Below are 21,071 nucleotides of genomic sequence, written 5' to 3'. Positions count from 1 at the left end.
GTTAAATCTTCTTTGGAGATCATGAATCTGACACTGTTCGCCATAAGCTGTCAGTAGAAGAGTGTTGAAAAGTGGATATCTTTACCTTTTACAGCTTAATGGTTAAGATGTTGCATCATAGTTCATACTAGACTCTGCCTGAGCCATTCTTTCAAGGTGAGTAAAGTAAGAAGAAGAAGCTGCTGCAATATAACTAAAAGAAAACTTCCTCTGGGCATCTGCACTTATACAACCACCTGAGGAATGTAGAGGGATTATTTTGAGAAATAGACTTTGTGCAGTACAAATTTTTCTTAAACATAAAATCCAGGAAACCTCAGATTCTGTTTTTTCTTGTTTAATATGGAACTGTGAAGTAAGAGATCTTTCAAGAAAATTGTAATAAACAAGTAAAGGTAGAGAACACCAATTCCACTGCTCATTTACATTCCCCAATTTCTGATTGAATCCCTCACCAGGAGTCCCATAAATCTCCTGCAATGGGAGCTTCCTGTAGAGCGTACTGTATGACAAAATTAGAGGGGATGGTTGCACAGTCACATTAAAACAACATGAAGTATAGATCTTCAACTCAACCAGGAAAAGGGGATATTTGAGAGGTTTGTTTTTTTTTTTTTTTTTTTTTTTTTTGAGGCACTGAGCCTGTTTGTGGGTATTAAAATGATTTCACAGCAGCTGTTAAAAATCTACTTCTGATTTGGTGGGATGTGAATTACAAAATTAAAGGGATTCAAAAATGAGTAAGCATATTCTTTATTGCCCCCAGCCCCATTGCCCAGGATGAGGAGAGGGAGAGAAACATAATCATGTAATCATTTCTATATCTAATATAAATAAGAATAATGAGAATAAGATGCTATAAAAATGGGGAAGATTCCATATCAAACTCAGCTAAAGGACAAGTACTAACACCTCACACTGCACATCTGTTTGATATGGTTCTATTTTTGCACAGTACTAAAAGATCCTCAGTGGCACAGGATGCTGCTCAGTTTTCCTGTGTGCCCTACACCTGTGAGACACAGGGAAAGGGACAAAAGGTGCAGTGAAGACTGTTACAATTTCAATTTACTCAGGTGATGGTCATTTTGCCCATCAAGACTTAGATAAAAGAAGCCATTTTTCTTGCATGTGGCAATGTCATAGCATAAATATGCTCTCATACAAACATCACATAGGCGGTTTACGCAGGGCAATGGATGGAAGTCTCACTGTTATTCTCCAGGCCAATGATAACATTCTTTCATGACTCCAATAAGTAAGATGACAGCCTTTCTATGCCCCATGAGGGGCTTCTCTAATTTTCTACTGTTGCTTTCAGGAAGAAAGTCTTTATGCCTGCTTTTAACATTTGTATATATAAAATATTTCTATTTTCATTTTGGCCTTTAAATAGGTTTTGGTTGAGTTGTATTAGGTTGGTATAAAAGTAATTGTGGTTTCAGACCATGAATTTTAAATCATTGTAACTAGGCTCAAACACATCTTTATTAATCAAAATAGGAGTCATTACAATCAACACATTTTTGCCAATGAGAAATAAGTTACTTTATTCCTATAGTGTAAAAATCCATGCTTCAGGATTTGATGAATTCTTGGAAAGCATTTTGTGCTTGTTGTGGAAGCATTTTCTCTGCAAAAAGTTGTTGAGATACTTGAAGTGATACTCGGTTGGTGAGAGGGCAGGTGAATATGGTGGATGAGGCAAAACTTCGTAGCTCAATTTGTTCAACTTTTGAAGCATTGGTTGTACAATATGCTGTCGAGCTTGGTTGTAGAGAAGAATTGGGCCCTTTCTGTTGACCAATGTTGGCTGCAGGCATTGCAGTTTTTGGTGCATCTCATCTATTTGCTGAGCATAATTCTCAGATGTAATGGTTTCACTAAGATTCAGAAAGCTATAGTGGATCAGATTCATGGTGTAGTGGATCACAGTAATCCAAGTCTATGCCCCAACCACTGATGCTGAAGAAGTTGAAGTTTACTGATTCTATGAATATCTACAAGACCTTCTAGAAATAACACCAAACAACAATGTCCTTTTCATCATAGGGGATTGGAATGCAAAAGTAGGAAGTCAAGAGATACCTGGAGTAACAGGCAAGTTTGGCCTTGGAGGACAAAATGAAGCAGGACAAAGGCTAACAGAGTTTTGTCAAGAAAACACACTGGTCATAGCAAACAGCCTTTTCCAGCAACACAAGAGAGGGCTCTACACATGGACATCAACAGATGGTCAATCCCAAAATCAGATTGATTGTATTCTTTGCAGCCGAAGATAGAGAAGCTCTATATAGTCAGCAAAAACAAGACCAGGAGCTGGCTGTGGCTCAGATCATGAGCTCCTTATTGCAAAATTCAGGCTTAAATTGAAGAAAGTAGGGAAAACCACTAGACCATTCAGGTATGATCTAAATCAAATCCCTTGTGATTATACAATGGAGGTGACAGATTCAAGGGGTTAAATCTGGTATACAGAGTATCAGGAGAACTACAGACAGAGGTTCATAACACTGTACAGGAGTCAGTGACCAAAACCATCCCAAAGAAAAGGAAATGGAATAAGGCAAAGTGGTTTATCGGAGGCTTTACAAATAACTGAGGAGAGAAGAGAAGCAAAAGGCAAGGGAGAAAGGGAAAGATATACCCAATTGAATTCAGAGTTCCAGAGAATAGCAAGGAGAGATAAGAAGGCCTTTTTAAATGAACAATGCAAAGAAGTAGAGGAAAACAATAGAATGGGAGAGACTAGAGATCTCTTCAAGAAAATTAGAGATACCAAGGGAACATTTCATGCAAAGATGGGCACGATAAAGGACAGCAATGACAAGGACCTAACAGAGGCAGAAGAGATTAAGAAGAGGTCGCAAGAATACACAGAAGAACTATACAAAAAGGTCTTAATCACCCAGATAACCATGATGGTGTGGTCACTCACATAGAGCCTGATATCCTGGAGTGTGAAGTCAACTGAGACTCAGGAAGCATAACTACAAACAAAGCTAGTGGAGGTGATGGAATTCTAGTTGAGGTATTTAAAATCCTAAAAGTTGATGCTGTGAAAGTGCTGCACTCAATATGTCAGCAAATTTGGAAAACTTGGAAGTGGCCACAGGACTGGAAAAAGTCAGCATTCATTCCAATACCAAAGAAGGGCAGTGCCAAAGAATGTTCAAACTACTGTATAATTGTGGTAATTTCACATTCTAGTGAGGTTACACTCAAAATCCTTCAAGCTAGGCTTCAGCAGTACATGAACCAAGAACTTCCAGATGTACAAGCTGGGTTTAGAAAAGGCAGAGGAACCAGAGATCAAATTGCCAACATTCACTGGGTTATAGAGAAAGCAAGGAAATTCCAGAAAAACATCCACTTCTGCTTCAGTGACTATGCTAAAGCCTTTAACTGTGGATCACAACAAACTGTGAACAATTCTTAGAGAGATAGGAATACCAGACCACCTTACCTGACTTCTGAGAAACTTGTATGTGGGTCACAAAGCAACAGTTAGAACCTTACATGGAAAAACTGACTGGTTCCAAATTGGGAAAGGAGTACATCAAGGCTGTATATTGTCACCCTGCTTATTCAACTTCTATGCAGAGTACATCATGAGAAATGTAGAGCTGAATGACTCATAAGCTGGAATCAAGACTGCAGGAAGAAATATCAACAACCTCAGATATGCAGATGATACCTCTTTAATGGTAGTAAGTGAAGAGGAACTAAAGAGCCTCTTGATGAGGGTGAAAGAGGAGAGTGAAAAAGCTGGCTTAAAACTTAACATTCAAAAAATGAAGATCATGGCATCTGGTCCCATCACTTTATAGCAAATAGATGGGGGAAAAGTGGAAACAGTGACAGATTTCATCTTCTTGGGCTCCAAAATCACTGCAGATGGTGACTACAGCCATGAAATTAAAAAGCATTTGCTCCTTGGAAGGAAATCTATGACAAACCTGGATAGCATATTAAAAAGCAGAATCATCATTCTGCCAACAAAAGTCTGTATAGTCAAAGCTATGGTTTTTCCAGTAGTCATACATGGATGTGAGAGTTGAACCATAAAGAAGGCTGAGCACCAAAGAATTGATGCTTTCAAACTGTGGTGCTGGAGAAGATTCTTGAGTGTACCTTGGACAGTACACCAGTCCACCCTTAAGGAAATCAGTCCTGATGCTGAAGCTAAAGCTCCAATCCTTTGACCACCTGATGCAACGAGCTGACTCATTGGAAAGACCCTGATGCTAGGAAAGATTAAAGGCAAAAGCAGAAGGAGGCGGTAGAGGGTGAGATGGTTAGATGACATCACTGATTCAAAGGACTTGAATTTCAGCTAACTCCTGGAGATAGTGAAGGACAGGGAAGCCTGGCATGCTGCAGTTGCAAAGTGTTGAACATGACTTAGCAGCTGAAAAACAAAAGAAAACATGGAGAGTGGTGAAAACTATGGCATCTAGGGAATAATTGCTCAGTTTCAAGGGGCAGAAACTATTTAGATCTTGCCATCATTGCCTGGGAAAGGAGACCTCGGATAGCTGATTTTATGCAAAGTCTCCCAATTTTAAAATATTGTTTTCTTGAAAACTTACAAATACTGTACAACAACCAATGTTTAGATCAGATAGTATGTATGTGTGAGTCTCATTTGATTCCAGATCTTCCATCTTGCATTCAGTTAATATTATTATTAATGGCAGCTATCATCATTGGGCTCTTAATCTTTGTCAGATACTGTATCCATTAGTTTTTGCTGTTTAAAACCTCCCCAGTGGCTTAAGGCAGCTATTTTAAATTTATCTCAAAATTTGGGTTGGCAACAGAGACTGGACTCAGCTGAGCATTTCTGGTCTTGGCTGGCTTCCTGATATGTCTACAGTCAACTTTCATTTGGTTAAATCCTTACACTCGGTGGGGTTGGCTGGCTGTCCTCTCACATGTTCAGGGCAACTAGGCCACATGCTTGTCATCCTATAGGAGGCTAGCTGGAGCTTGTTTACATGGCAGCAACAGTGTTCCAAGAGTGCAAGAGGGCCTCTTGAAGCCTAGTTTTGGGACACTTACGTTGCATTCCATTGTCCCAGAGCAAGTCACAGGGCCAGTCCAGACTCATGGAGTGAAGAGAGAGACTTCATCACTTAGTATAAAGAGCTGTGCTCAGTCGCTTCAGTCATATTCGACTCTTTGGAACCCCATGGACTGTAGCCCACCAGGCTCCTCTGTCCATGGAATTCTCCAGGCAAAAATACTGGAATGAGTTGCCATTTCCTCCTGCAGAGCATCTTCCTGACCCAGAGATTGAACTTGCATCTCTCGTGTTTCCTGAGTTGGCAGGCGGATTCTTTACCACTAGCGCCACCTGGGCTACAAAGTCACATTTACAGTGGGGTGTGGGCACAGAGAAAGGGATGACGGAGGCCATTTTTTGCATAAAATCTACCACATTTAATCACTTATATTGATAATGTCATTTAATCTTTATCACCCTCTTGAGAGGCAAGTATTTCTTCACCCAGTTTAAAGACGAGAAAACGGAGGCTTAAAATGTTGTTTCTCAAGTACTCATAGCTGTGTCTTGAATTGAGATCAAGATATGCTAATAATGATTTTTAAAGGGTCCCTGTTCAATTCACTGGAGGCTTAGAGTACCCTACTGTACTCCTCTACTCCACTGCCTCCTTAACCGTCTCAGACCCCATCCCATTCTCAGGGAGTGGAGTGGGGGTCACCCAGGAAGTTGACCCAATAGTGACTGCTGGCCTGCCTGGATGTCAGAAGGTTGTTAGCACTAGATTCCTTTTTGCTGTGTGTCAGAAGTCCGTCAACCCCTTTGCTTCCTCCACAGTTCCCATATCAGGCAGGGACTACCACCCACTGTCTTTTAGTCACCCTCTGATTCCTGGAGTTCGCATGTCAGTGTCCTTGCTTCTGGAATCCTGACCACTCCAATGCATCGATCTAGCTCTAGCCTCTGTCCCAAACCCTCACCATGCTCCTCCCCTCTGTAGTTAACCAGTAAGTATGCAACTCTATCTGCAACACAGTCATTTTGAGCTCTCATGGGAGACTTTGGAGTACATGGCTAGTAAATACCTCTAAAAGAGGCCTCTTTCTGCTGCTTAGAGATTTGGGAAAATATAAAATTCCTACAAATCCTTTTTAATAAGCACTATGAAAGCCCTATTCCATCCTCATTCAGAGGCTGGAAATTCTGAATGTCCTCAGAGGGTTACAATATGTTTGATAGATGCCTAGGGAACTAGTTTTCTGAGTCCTGGATTGGTGAATGCTAGCCCTGCATATGTTGGAAAAACATGACTGGCTTGCAAACTGTTGAGGACAAATGCCTTGTTTTTCTTCTGGCTTGGTTTTAAATAGAGAGTAGGAGGTTGGGCGGGAACCGAGGGGGAGTAGAGAGAGAACAGGCATTGTTGTGTAGGGTTTTGGATGCCCCTGCACGAAGTCTGAAACAAAAACCAGAGCCCCATTCGGCAAACAGCCTTTAGGATGAGTCACGGTGAGGGAAGTGAGGCTGGGTGTCCACTCTTTGTACTTACTGCCTGCGATCATGGCAAATACTTAAATGATTGGGAAAGCAGTGTGAGTGGGAAACGAGAGAGAGAGAGAGAGAGAGAGGAGTTACAGGCGTCACTAACTTTAAAGGAAGACAAAAAAGGAGATCTTTTTTATTCAACATTATTCATTTTAACTAGAGAAACAAATGGCCTTTTTAAAATTTAGAAGGCCCTTAGAGACCCAGGAGTTTGGAAATTACAAGAAGCCTAAGTTGGACCCCCCAACACAGTAGTTCTCAGACTTTGATATATATTAGAATCATCTGAGAATAAAACCCCTACCATACTCAGGTTGCTCTCTGGACCAACTACATCAGAATCTGTAGTATCAGTTGTTGTTTAGTCACGAAGTTGTGTCCAACCCTTTTGCAATCTCATGGACTGAAGCCTGCCAGCCTCCACTGTCCATGGGATTTCTCAGGCAAGAATACTGGAGTGGGTTGCCATTTCCTCCTCCGGGAGATCTTCCCAACCCAGGGACTGAACCCTCATCTCCTGCATTGGCAGGCGGATTCTTGACCACTGAGCCTCCAGGGAAGCCCCTGTAGTATCAGTAGGTATCGGTAGATTCTAAAGCATCCCAGGTGATTCCAATGTTGCATCTAGGTTTAAGAACTACTGCTCAAAGTGAAACTTGACAAACGGTTGCTATGTGATAAGACTCATACAAGGTATAAAAAGCACAAAGGGTGACATGTAGTCAGAATCTTAATGAAAAAGAAAATAAAACCACAAAATGCAACCTGCTCTCTTTCTGACAGTTTGTTCAATTTGATTTAATATTTCAGGCAATTTTCAAATTAAAAACGATGAGACTGTTTTGTGTTCACATTACTCCAGGCATTTAATAAAGATGCAGTCGCTTCCTTGTTTTGTACTTCTAGACCTTAGCTTTTCAGTTTCTTTTTTCAGTATTTAGTCCATTAAAAGAAAAGAAGAAAAGCAAACAAAAGTTCCCAATCAGCTTCCTAATTTGTTAGTAGGTCTTATCAGAAAATATACAGATTTTTGATGGAATTTGCATTAAAAACACATGGAACATTCCCTTCCAAAATTTTTCTTCACAATTCTGAAATTTGAGTTCGAACTAAAATAATTTGATGAGTTGTTCTGGAAATAACTCCACTATTCAATAGGATTTTGTTGTACAATAACATCTAATGATAAATAATAACAACAAAAATCTTTGATTTCCTTCAAAAGAAGGATGCATGTATGGGGCATGATTCATCTGATGTCGATTTTTTATCCAAATGTACTCTAACCTTAGTAGGGTCTAGGTTAAGCCTATGGCTTAATTCAGGGGTATTTTTACTATTATTCATATTATACAAACTTAGCTAAAATCTCTTATTCTTCCTTTGAAGAAAATTTAGAGCAAACATCACAACTCATTGCTATTATTATCGTCAAAAATGATGGTAATGATCCATTCAGCCTGCTCTTGTCCCAGCTGAAAAGGAAATTTTTAAATTAACTGGTCAGTAAAAAATTGGAGTATGATTCAAACATTAGTATTATAGTAGAATCCCTAACTTTGTGATAGCAGTGCTTCTATATCTGTTGTATCTATCAGTATATCTATCTCATTTCCACTGATATCTCTCTATATTTTTCATGTATATTATATGTGTGCATTTTATAAATTTAATTTTTCTACTCTACTGGCTTGGAAATTATAATCTTTTTTTCCATTCCTCAAAATTTTAACATGCATTATTAACAAAGACTAAATTTAATATCTCCTTCTGTAGAATGAACATTTTAAATTCCTTGCAACTCCTCTCTTTTTACACGTTACTTTCTCCAGTATTTTAGTTATGTCTTGTTTTTAATTTGCAAGTTAGACATTAATTGGTTTTGTACCATTAAATTTTAATTTTTTTCATTTGTTATCAACATTTTCAATGGAGATGGCTGCCAAGAAATCCATAAGGCTTTTAGGGGAATATAGCTGTGCTCTGCTATATCCTTCCCCCTCACTTTCTGCACCTCAAAGAGGACTACTTTAATGCTGCTAGATCATTCTTTTAGTTTCACCTCCATGTGCATGCATTCACCTCCATACTTCTTGATAAATATTTCTAAATACCGCTACTTTATTTTTAAAGATTTTTAAACTTTTTATTTTGTATTGAGACATAGCTGATTAACAATGTTGTGATGGTTTCAGATGAACAGCAAAGGGACTCAGCTATACATATATATGTATTCTTTCTCCCCCAAACTTCCCTCCCATCCAGGCTGCCACATAACATTGAGCAGAGTTCTATATGCTATACGGTAGATCCTTGTTGGTTATCCATTTAATTTTTTTTCTTTTTTTTAATTTTAATTGGAGGTTAATTACTTTACAATATTGTATTGGTTTTGCCATACATCAACATGGTTATCCATTTTAAATATAACAGTAAATATCACTGCTTCTTAATTCTTTAGTTTTAGAGATTGCCTATTGTCTTTCCAGTACAAGAGACAGGATGTTATACCAATATTCAACATTTATGTTGCTATGACTACACAAATGCTAATCTATCTGACTGCCAGATTGTATGCCATGATCACACTTCCTTTCCTGAAAAAGGTTTTGTTTTCTCTGAAGTTAATAATTTTGTTTCTTTGTTTTGCATTTTGTTTTGCTTAGTTTTCAAAATACTTAACACAAATTAAAGCCCAAACTTTTCCTTTGTTATATAAACCTCATCTTGATATGCTTAAACTCATTCTAAGATAATGTGGCTGAGCCATTTCCTTGAAGAGTCCTTATATCCTTATCTTTGGGACTTTTCTTTCAGGCTTGTCAGATTACATCAGAAAGAAACTTCCAGTAGGAGGCTGCTTGTCAGTATTCTGGGTGCTGGATTAGAGAAGAAAACTGAAGGTCTTAACATTGCTTATGTAAACTTGGACTTAATATTACTTTTTCATACAGTACCCTTGTTTTCAAGTCCAGAAACTCTGGGTTTTTCTCTCATCAAAATGAAAACGACTTGCATTCAGAAGGGCAGTTGCCTGGCTATGTGATAGAAGGGAGAAGATGTAAGATTTTGTTTTTTAAATAGACTTTCAATAGATCTTCTTATTTTGAACTCTACATGCCCATCTGCTTTGAGAGGTAACTCTCACCTCCAACTCAGGGTTCTGTGAAAACAATCAGATTGCTCTAGTCTTTAGATTCAGCTCTCTCAGTCCTGCTAAATTAGTTAATTTAGCTTTCCATCTTCCATAATTGCTATCTTTCTTTTTTGTTTGCATTGTCCTTATGAATTCATGCCTTAAAATTCTTTTATATTTGTTTCAGGGGAGTTTCAAGCACCTGTAGAAGTCAATGAGAGTGTTGAATTTAGGCAAGTTCAAGTTGAGGATGCGTTCAAGTTAAGGTTACCAATAATGATTCAGTGATTACTTTTTAGACCCATATGTCTTCCTGTTTCTTTGCTCACTATTCTTTCTTGCATTCAGTCCTTTCTTTGGGAACATTTTCCTTCTTTTTAAAACATATACTTTAGAAGTTCTTTTAATAAAGGTTTGCCGGTAAACTCAGTTCTTGTCTGAAAAAAAAGTACTTATTTCACCTTCATTCTTAAAGCATATTGTTTCATATACTGCAATTCTAGACTGACAGTTATTTTCTCTCAGCATACAGAAGATATTAATCCATTGTTGTTATTGAGAAATATGTTAGATTTTATTCTGTTCTCTTTAAGCAACTCTGTGCTGAAATCATGATTTTTCATCTCTCTCTTTTCAGCTGAATCTGTTCTTTTGTTAAACCATCTATTATTGTATTTTGTTTACTTCTGTGACTATATTTTTATTTCTGGAAGTTCTATTTATATTTGTAAAAATTTGTCTGGGAATATTTTGTAGTGGGTCATGTTATTACTTCAATTTTCTTATTCTTTAATCACTTTAAGTATACTTATTTTGTGGCATATAGCCAGTAATTATATCATCTGAATTTTTTGATAATCAGATTCTCTAATTCCTGGTAGGTTTTCTCCTCCATGTGTTTTCTAATATTGGATATTGAACTTCTTTTTGATTGGTTTTTATTTAAGGAAGTCCTGTGAGGAATGGAATATGACCTTCTGAAGAGATATGAATTTGCTTCTGCTAAGCAAACTCAGGACCACCTTATACATTTCTTACTTTGATTTGCGGCCTCCTAAAATATGTAAGTTATGAACTGCAAATGGGCAAAAACAAACCTATGATTTTAAGTTCTCAGGAAAGAAGATTTTAAAATTTATTTTGTTTTTGTATCCAAAGCCCTGGTCAGTTTGTTACTGTAAACAAATTTTATTTGTCATCTTCTTTTGCTAGTAGATTCTTTTTTCTATTTCATGCTTTCTTTGAATCTGTACCCTATAAGGAATTACTGAGGAATCAGATCCCAAATCTTTCCCTCAAATGGCCAGAGACAGTCCTCCGCCCCATGTTTTCAAGTCTCATTGTATTTTGTCCCCTGTGGTTTTCCTTACTTTCTTGTGGGCTCAACTATGAATTTAGTGATTTTTCTCCAGCCTGTCGATATGTTTTATATTGGAGGGCTGTTCTTCCCCCCAAGATAGCTGCTCTGCTGCATCTCCAGAAACAGAAGTTGCGATATATCTGTAAGACAAGAGAAGACAGGAGAAATGAGGACAAAGATGCGAAGATGTTGAAGTTAGTAGATTGGATGAGATCCAAATTATAGGTTGTTTTGGAAGGAAGAAAATGATGGATGCTTAGAAAACATAAGACAAATCCAAATTGAGATATTTCCTACAAAATAGCTAGCCTATACCCTTTCAAAATATTCAGGTCAAGAGACAAAGATTGAAGAACTATACCAGAATAAAGAAACTGAGAGACATGATGGCTAAATGGAAGGAATGACACTAGATTGGGATTCTATACTGGAAAAAAACAGCTATAAAGGACATTGTTGAAACAATTGATGACATTTAGATATGGACATGGTTTAAGTAATACTGTCATATTAATATTGAATGTCTTACCTTTGATAACTATGGTGTGGTTACATAAGAGAAGGTACTTGTCCTTAAAAGACACACGTTGAAGTTTGTAGGGATCAAGGGGCACAACTATTAAGTGGTTCAGAAAATAATATGCACACACATAACTATATATTTTTATATATGGAGAGAGATTTATAAAGCAAATTAAGCAAAGTTAAACAATTGTGAATTTAGAAAAAGGGTGTATGGAAATTCCTTGTACTATTCTTGCAACATTTCTCTAAGTTTGAAATTATATCAAAATTTTTAAGTGGGGAAGTGCTGAGAAACCACTTTAGGAAATAATTTTAGGAAAAGAGAGAAGGAAAATAAGGAGATGAAGGAGAGCAAATTAGAACATGTTATTGATATAGGAAGATAACTAACTAAGCATAGATGACCAAAGTCGAGGATATTTCGCTTTGTTCAGGACATCTCCTCCTTATGTTACCCACACTTGAGTTCACAGAGACATCAGAAAATATTTCAGAACCACTGGATTCTTCATGTTCTTGCAAACAAATCATGCAGTCACTTTGTAAATTACCTAAACTAAGTGGTGTTATGATTCATTGATTCATTCAGCAAATATAACATCCTCACATTTTAAAATAACTTTTGCTTTTACCATATTAAATTAATATCTTTGGAGTAGCTATAGTCTGAAAAGCAAGATCTGACATTTCTTCTTTCGAAAGCATTGAATAGAACTATGCTTTTCACTGGGAATAGTTTGTGATTATTGTGGAAATTTTATAATTACATTCTATTAATGAGAATTATCCTTTCCCTTATAAGATTTGGGGTTTTCAAATTTAAGACATAGTTTCCATATCAAACTTTAGGTTGAGTTTTGCTAAATTTGTGAAATATATAATTTAATTTGATGATATCATGCACCAGCTATTTTATATCACATTGTAGCTATTACTTTAGTATTCTTGTTGAAAAGGCAATGATTTTCCTGAACAATTGGGGGAGAAATGATTGTGCTTTCTTTCTTTAGTACTATAATTAAGATGTTTAAATAACCAGTACTCCCTGCTGCTTTAGAGATGGTAGAAAAAGTTGGGGGAGGGAGGACTTGATTGAATTCTGCCTTTGAAGGAAAACACTCACTTTGATTTTTAAAAATCTTCACAAATAGCTTTAAGAATTTAAAGATATAATTAACTATCATGGTTATATAAGTGTTATATGTCAATTGCAACATGTAAAATGATCATATATATTTAAAGTCAGTTAATTCTTTAGCTTGTTGCTGCTGCTGCTAAGTCACTTCAGTCATGTCCGACTCTGTGCGACCCCACAGACAGCAACCCACCAGGCTCCCCCGTCCCTGGGATTCTCCAGGCAAGAACACTGGAGTGGGTTTACATTGCCTTCTCTGACTCTTTAGCTTAGGTGTTGGCAAACTTTTTGTGTAAAGTCATATAGTAAATATTTTTGGCTTTGCAAGCCGTGAAATAGTTTTTGCGACTAGTCAGTTCTGCTTTTGTAGTGTATGCAAGTGAGTCGGAGTGGCCATATTCCAAACAACTTTATTTACAAAACAGGCAGTGGGCTAGATTTGTCCCTTGAGCCATAGCTTGCCATTCCCTGCTTTAATTTACAGTTATTTCATGTTGGAATGTGCCAGCCTTATCTTAAGGGAAATTCAAATAATGAAAGGGAATAATTTTTCATTTTAGAGAAAATTTCACTGGTTACTCATGTTCTCCCAGTACTGTGTGTCAAGGGTAGAAATCAGGAGAACCAACTGTCAAAACTCAAGCAATAAAAACCAACATATCTGTGTATCTGTGATAATTAAGAAAACCAAGACAAAATAAACTCCAAAATAAAGGAAAACCAAAAATCTAGTTTCTGTTAAAAAACAAAAGAAAATGGTTTCATTTTGCTGTATCTTCCAACTGCCCTCCAGTTTCCATTCTTTTCCTTTACCTGTTGTTAGGGATGAAGAATTAAGTCAGTCAGTCCTTGGACTCCAAATTATTTTTGAATTCAGAAGGTTTGTTATTGAATGAAGTGCAAAGAAATAGAGGAAAACAATAGAATGGGAAAGACTAGAGATCTCTTCAAGAAAATTAGAGATACCAAGGGAATATTTCATGCAAAGATGAGCACAATAACAGACAGAAATGGTATGGACCTAACAGAAGCAGAAGATATTAAGAAGAGGTGGCAAGAATACACAGAAGAACTCTACAAAAAAGATCTTCACAACCCAGATAACCATGATGGTGTGCTCACTCACCTAAAGCCAGACATCCTGGAATGCAATGTCAAGTGGGCCTTAAAAAGCATCACTATCAACAAAGCTAGTGGAGATGATGGAATTCCAGTTGAGCTATTTCAAATCCTGAAAGATGATACTGTGAAAGTGCTGTACTCAGTATGCCAGAAAATTTGAAAAACTCAGCAGTGGCTACAGGACTGAAACAGATCAGTTTTCATTTCAGTTCCAATGAAGGGCAATGCCAAAGAATGTTCAAACTACCACACAATTGCACTCATCTCATACACTAGCAAAGTAATGCTGAAAATTATCCAAGCCAGGCTTCAACCATATGTGAACTGAGAACTTCCAGATGTTCAAGCTGGATTTAGAAAAGGCAGAGGAACCAGAGATCAAATTGCCAACATCTGTTGGATCATCAAAAAAGCAAGAGAGTTCCAGGAAAACATCTACTTCTGCTTTATTGATTACGCCAAAGCCTTTGACTGTGTGGATCACAACAAACTGTGGAAAATTCTTCAAGAGATGGGAATACCAGACCAACTTACCTGCCCCCTGACAAGCCTGTATGCAGATCAAGAAGCAACAGTTAGAACTGGACATGGGACTAGTTCCAACTGGACTAGTTCCAACTGGTTCCAATTGGACTGGTTCCAAATTGGGAAAGGAGTATGTCAAGGCTCTATATTGTAACCCTACTTATCTAACTTGTATGCAGAGTACATCATGTAAAATGCTGGACTGGATGAAGCACAAGCTGGAATCAAGCTTGCTGGGAGAAATATCAATAACCTCAGATATGCAGATGATACCACCCTTATAGCAGAAAGTGAAGAGGGACTAAAGAGTCTCTTGATGAAAGTGAAAGAGGAGAGTGGAAAAAGTTGGCTTAAAGCTCAACATTCAAAAAATGAAGACTATGACATCCAGTCCACCCCTTCATGGCAAATAGGTGGGGAAACAATGGAAATGGTGACAGACTTTATTTTCTTAGGCTCCAAAATCACTGCAGATGGTGACTGCAGCCATGAAATTAAAAGATGCTTGTTCCTTGGAAGAAAAGCTATGACCAACCTAGACAGCATATTAAAAAGCAGAGACATTACTTGCCAACAAAGGTCCGTCTAGTCAAAGCTATGTTTTTTTCCAGGAGTCATGTATGGATGTGAGAGTTGGGCCATAAAGAAAGCCCTGAGCCAAAGAATTGATCCTTTTGAACTGTGGTGTTGAAGAAGACTCTTGAGACTCCCTTGGACTGCAAAGAGATCAAGCCAGTCAATCCTAAAGGAAATCAGTCCTGAATATTCATTGGAAGGACTGATGCTGAAGCTGAAGGTCCAATCCTTTGACCACCTAATGTGAAGAACTGACTCATTTGAAAAGACCCTGATACTGGGAACGATTGAAGGCAGAAGGAGAAGGGGACAACAGAGGATGAGATGGTTGGATGGCATCACCAATTCGATGGACATGAGTTTGAGCAATCTATGGGAGTTGATGATGGACAGAGAAGCCTGGCATGCTGCAGTCATGGGGTCTCAGATTTGGACATGACTGAATGACTGAACTGAACTGTTATTGAATGAATGAATGAATATATTTGGTAGTACGTCTTCCAACTTAAAAGTTCCTTTCACAGGAGTTCGTCATGGAGCATTATTAGCTCTCCTTGAATAAAATGCCTTCAGCCAAATTATACATAAGCGTTTTCATTTGGAAAATGTCTTTAAATAGCAATTAGGTCCAACTTGTTTTGTAAAGGAGGACCACTGTGTTAACATCATTCCCCACATTATACTCTTACCGAGTGGCAGCCTTTGATGAGTTTTAGGTATATTTCAATTATCCCAGCAATAGTTTGAAGTTCAAGTTAATGAAGTTATAAATGCATTCTTTTAGAGTTTAATCTAAAAGTTCACCTGAAAGTATGGTTTGTCATAAGAAATTTGTTGACTTACTATTAAGATCATTTCGAAGCAAAGTACATTTATATCCTTTTGTCATTCATGAAGTACTTTTCATGTAATTATCTCAATTGATTTCAGTAACAACTTTGTTAGATATGCCACTTTAAAGTATTTTTATGTTTTTGAACAAGTGTTGGAAAAAAATACATGCTTACATTTCTATATTCATCATGTTTAGGAAATTAAACTGTAAGCTCTGTTTAGGTGGAACAATGTCTTATTCACTGTTGTATCCACAGCAGCTAGTACTACTGCCATATAATAGGCATTCTGTACATATTGTTGCATCAATAAATTAGTAGGTGTGAAGTAAGACATATATCAAAGTTCCTACTATAGAGAGGAGAAAACAAAAATTCAGAGATTTTCAATGATGTACTTAAGTGTGAATGGCTGGTAAGTAGAAATAGAACTGGAGTACAGAAAATATTAATCAAATAATGCATATAAATTGCTTAGCACAATGCCTAAGGCATAACAGATGATCAGTGTGTACTTATTTTGCATCATATGCATGCATACCTGTGTACCTGTGTGCTCAGTCACTTCAGTCATGTCCGACCCCATGGACTGAAGCCTGCCAGGCTCCTTCATACATGGGATTTCCCAGGCAAGAATACTGGAGTGTGTTGCCCTTTCCTTCTCCAGGGGATCTTCCCAACCCAGGGGTGAAACCCATGTCTCCTGCATTGCAGGTGCATTCTTTACCCTCTGAGCAACCTGGGAAGTCCATATTCTATGCATGTATTCACTTAATTTAGTGATCTTTCTACTATACTGCACCATAGTAACAGTACATATGATAGAAAATAATCCAGTATTTTAAATAGCATCTACTAAAATGTAAATATATCCTCAAAGACTAATTAATTTCTCTCTTCTTCATTTTCACATATTATCTTAAGTTTATTTAAAACCCAAAGACAATTAAATTGAATTTTATGCAAGAGCATAAAAATAAAGCTATCTTCTATTCATCATACACCAATTTGCCTGTGTCAAAGAGGAAAACTTCCATTTAGCCCCCTGAAATGTATACAAGCTGTTGTTCCCCTTTGCAAATAAAGAGCCATTTACTTTGTAAATTACCATTAATTACAAACAAAAGCCCAGAAATAGGTCTGTGCAGATTCACGCCAGTTAGGCAGCTCTTAAATAGTGAGCTTTGCCTGAGTCCTATTTTAAATACCTTCATTATTAACAATGTCATGTTATCCTTAGAACTGAATACCGTGCAGTAAACCCCTAAAATAAAATTTTGAACATTTCAAAACAGTCAAGGCAGCCTTTACAGAAAGTATTTTGCCACATACCTACTAAACCAAGCCATCTATTGATACAAACATACATTTTTCTTTCATAAGTCTGCTTTTTGGAGGGTGTCTCATTTTGGTAAGGGCAGAGAACTGTCAGTTTTTCAAGTAAGGCTCATATTTATTTATTTAAACACAGATGAACTTTTCTTATTTTAACTTCCTTAAAGACTTCATAGGGGAAGTCTTTAGAAGTGTTCATATTTTATCACTGATGATTGTTTTAGTAAAATACTTTCAAAGAGTGATGTCTAGGTTCACAGAATGAGCTTTTCTGACATCCTCATTATTCTAAAGTCTTTCCTCCAGAATTTTATTTTTGCCACAAACATCAATGCCATACTTGAAAAGGCAACTTTAATTTGCCTGCTTTAAGTAGGAGACTGATATTTTAGAGAGTAGTTTGAGAAAGACATTTATGATCCCAAAGGTCACTTGATCCAAATTTGAATTCATGTTCCTCTGCCTCCAGTGCCTGTGCTCTATTCACTATAGCAGGCTGGGAAAAATTAAAAATTTGCCTTTCCAAAAATCCAAGAAGAAAGAATAGGAGCTAATGGAGACCATTAAAAAAATCCCAAAATGTGTATATCTACATCCTTAAAGAATGGGCAGTTCTAAAGTCCAATAAACCTTCTTGAATAAAATATGCATTATAACCAATAAATGTGAAAAATATGTGCAACTAAAAGGTGAGGAAATACAAAAAGCTACAGAAACTTACTTTTTTTCCTCATCTGATTTACAAAAAGATTACATATACAAATAATTAAAGATGAACTGGAGTCATTGTCATTTGGAGAGAGTTTTGAAAAGTAAGCTTAGCATTCTAAGTTTTCTAGGCTTCTGGAATTATCCCTTTCTTGACTATCTGAGTAAGATTTTTTCCTGAAATCTATTTCTCTTCCAATCGGTTCTGAGGACTTCCTAAAAGACAGCAGTACTTACTGGTTGTTACTTGTCAGCTGTTTCTTAGAATACAGCTGCAACTTTGTCTTCAATCATGTGTAGACAGTTTGATGACATTTCCCCAAATGTTTCTGTCTTCTTTTAACAGAGAGAGAGAGAATTTCTTACAAGGACACTATTCTATCAGGGTCCTATCCTTATGAACTCATTTAAACTTCCTTCCTTAAAGGTCCTTTCTTCAAATACAGTTAGAGGTTAGGGGTTAGGGCTTCAGCATATACATTTTGGGTGAAGAGAGCATTAAGTCCATAACAACATTAGACTGTGGTTTTAGATGGATGGATGGATGGAGAGAGAGAGAAGGATGGATGGATGGAGAGAGAGAGAAAAGTATCTAAACCAGCTAATGAAAGGCTATACAAAGAGATACACTAAAAACATAATAGATAGGAACAAATGGACTTTTTAAAATATTCAAATAATCCACAGAAGAGCAGCAAAAAGAAAACAGAAATTTAAAATAAGAACAAACAAACAAAAACTAAATATTATAAAATAGCAGATTTGGGCTCTAACATAGGCTTCCCTGATGGCTCATTGAGTAAAGAATCTGCCTACAATGCAGGAGACACAGGAAACACAGGTTTGATCTGTAAGTGATTTAAATATATCAATTAAAAAACAGAGACTGACATGGTAGTTTAAAAAAAAGATGACCCAATAATATGCCATCTACAGGAAACTCACTTCCAATAAAATGATATAGGTAGGTTGAAAGTAAAATGATGAAAAAATATAAAATGAAAATAATAATAAAGAAAAAGGACAACTGGTTGTTAATATCAGTTAATTAGACTTCAGAGCAGAAAAGTGTTACTAGGGACAAAAAAGTATATTGCATAATGATAGTGAGTCAATCCACCAAAACATAATAATCCTAAATGTAAATATGCAAATAACAGAACATCAAAATTTGTGAAGCAAATACTTACAGAATTGAAAGGAGGAATAGACAAATTTATAATGGTAATTGAATAGTTTTAACACTTCTCTCTCAAAAACTGATAAAAACAACTAGAGAGAAAAATCAAGGTGGTTCTAGAAGAACACAACACCATTAACCAACAGAATCTCACTGGCATTTACGGAGCACTCCATCCAACTGAATGCATATTCTTTTCTAGAGCTATGAAATATACACCAAGATGTCATATATCCAGGCATAAAATAAACCTCGAAACATTTAAAATAATTTAACCATACAGAGTGCATCTTTGAACACAATAGAAGCAAACTAGAAATCAGAAAGAAGAGGAAATCTCCAAATATCTGCAAACAAAATAGCACACTTCTAAATAAGCCAAGAATAAAAAAAAAATCTCAAGGGAAAAAATTTTTAAATACATTGAAGTAAGGGAAAATAAAAATACATATCAAAATTTGTGAAATACAACTATAGTAATATTGACAGGAAAATTTATATTGCTAAATATTTGAATTATAAAAGAGGAAATGTCTAAAATCAATAATTTAAGTTACTACCTCAAGAAACTAGAAAAAGCAAGTCGAAGGAAAGAGTTAATAAACAGTAGGAATTAATGAAATTAGAAACATAAAAATAATAAAGAAATATAATGAAACAAAAAACTAGTTATTTGAAAAGTTCAATAAAATTGACAAACCTCTAGAGAAGCTGACAAGAAAAGAAAATACAAGTTAATAATATCAGAAATATATTATGACAGGAACTATTATGTAAAGCACTATCCATATAAATTTGACAATTTAGGTAAACTGGACCAATGCTTTGAACAATTCAAACTATCACAATTCACCCCTTATGAAACAGATTTTTTTATTAAAATTATTGAGTAAATGAAATTCATAGTTGAAAATTCCCCAAGAAGAAATCTCCAGAGGACAATTCTAAATTTATTTCATTAATCCAGTAATAACTAGATGCTAAAATCAGAAAAAAGACAGTGCTCTGCCCCCCACCCCAAACTACTACAAACCAATATCTCTCATGAATATAGATGCAAATATTCTTGACAAACTATTAAGATGTAGTATTTATCAACACATGAAAATAATTATATACCATGACCAAGAAGAGTTTGTCCCAAGGAAGCAAGGCTGATTCAGTAGTCAAAAACACATCAGTGGAATTCACCATACCAACGGGCTAGTGAAGGGAAAAAATTTACATGATCATTGTAACTGCAGAAAAGGCATTTGATGAAGTTCAACACCCCTTTGGAATAAAACCTCTCAGGAAACTAGTTATAGAAGAGAATTTTCTCAACTTGATAAAGAACATCTAAAACAAAATGAAAACAAATAACTCACAGCTAACATTATACTTAATTTTGTTCTAAGATAAGGAATAAGGCAACTATGCCTTTTCTCACCACTGCTATTTAACATGGTCTTAGAAGTTCTAGCCAGCACAATAAAGCAAGAAAAGGAAAGAAATGTCATAAAGCTCTGAAAGAAAGAAATAAAACTGTACCTATTTATAGTTGACATGATAGTCTGCATAGAAAATCCCAAGGAATCTACAGATAAACACCCTTTTCACAGGATATAAGATCAGTGTATGTTAATTGTGTTTCTGTAGACTAGGAATGAGCTGTGAAAACCAAAATAAAAACCACAACACTGTTTATAATTTCTCTAAAGGAAGGGAAACAATGTGGATAAAGATCTAACAAAATATGTACCGAACTTGTATGCTGAACTATAAAATGCTGACAAAAGAAATGAAATGTGTAAATAAATGGAGAAGCATATCATTTTCATGATTTGAAAGACTCATAATAGAAAGAAAAAAGATCAGTTCATCCCAGATCTATGTACAGATGTATCACATTATCAAAATCTCAGCATGACATTTGTTGTAGATACAGGCAAGAATATTCCAAAATTCATATGGAAAGACTAAGGGACTAGACTAGCCAATTTTTTGGAAAAAGAAGAATGAAGTGCAAGGAGTCAGTCTATCCTATTCCAAGAATTATAACCTGATAACAGTCATCAAGACTCTGTTGGTACTGGTGAAGGGA

This window comes from Bos grunniens, chromosome X (assembly GCF_055505025.1).
Source record: "Bos grunniens cultivar Pamir isolate PY7600 chromosome X, Bosgru_T2T1.0, whole genome shotgun sequence".
Classification (NCBI taxonomy): domain Eukaryota; kingdom Metazoa; phylum Chordata; class Mammalia; order Artiodactyla; family Bovidae; genus Bos; species Bos grunniens.
The sequence above is the reverse complement of the archived record's forward strand: the minus strand, read 5'-3'. Positions refer to the sequence as shown.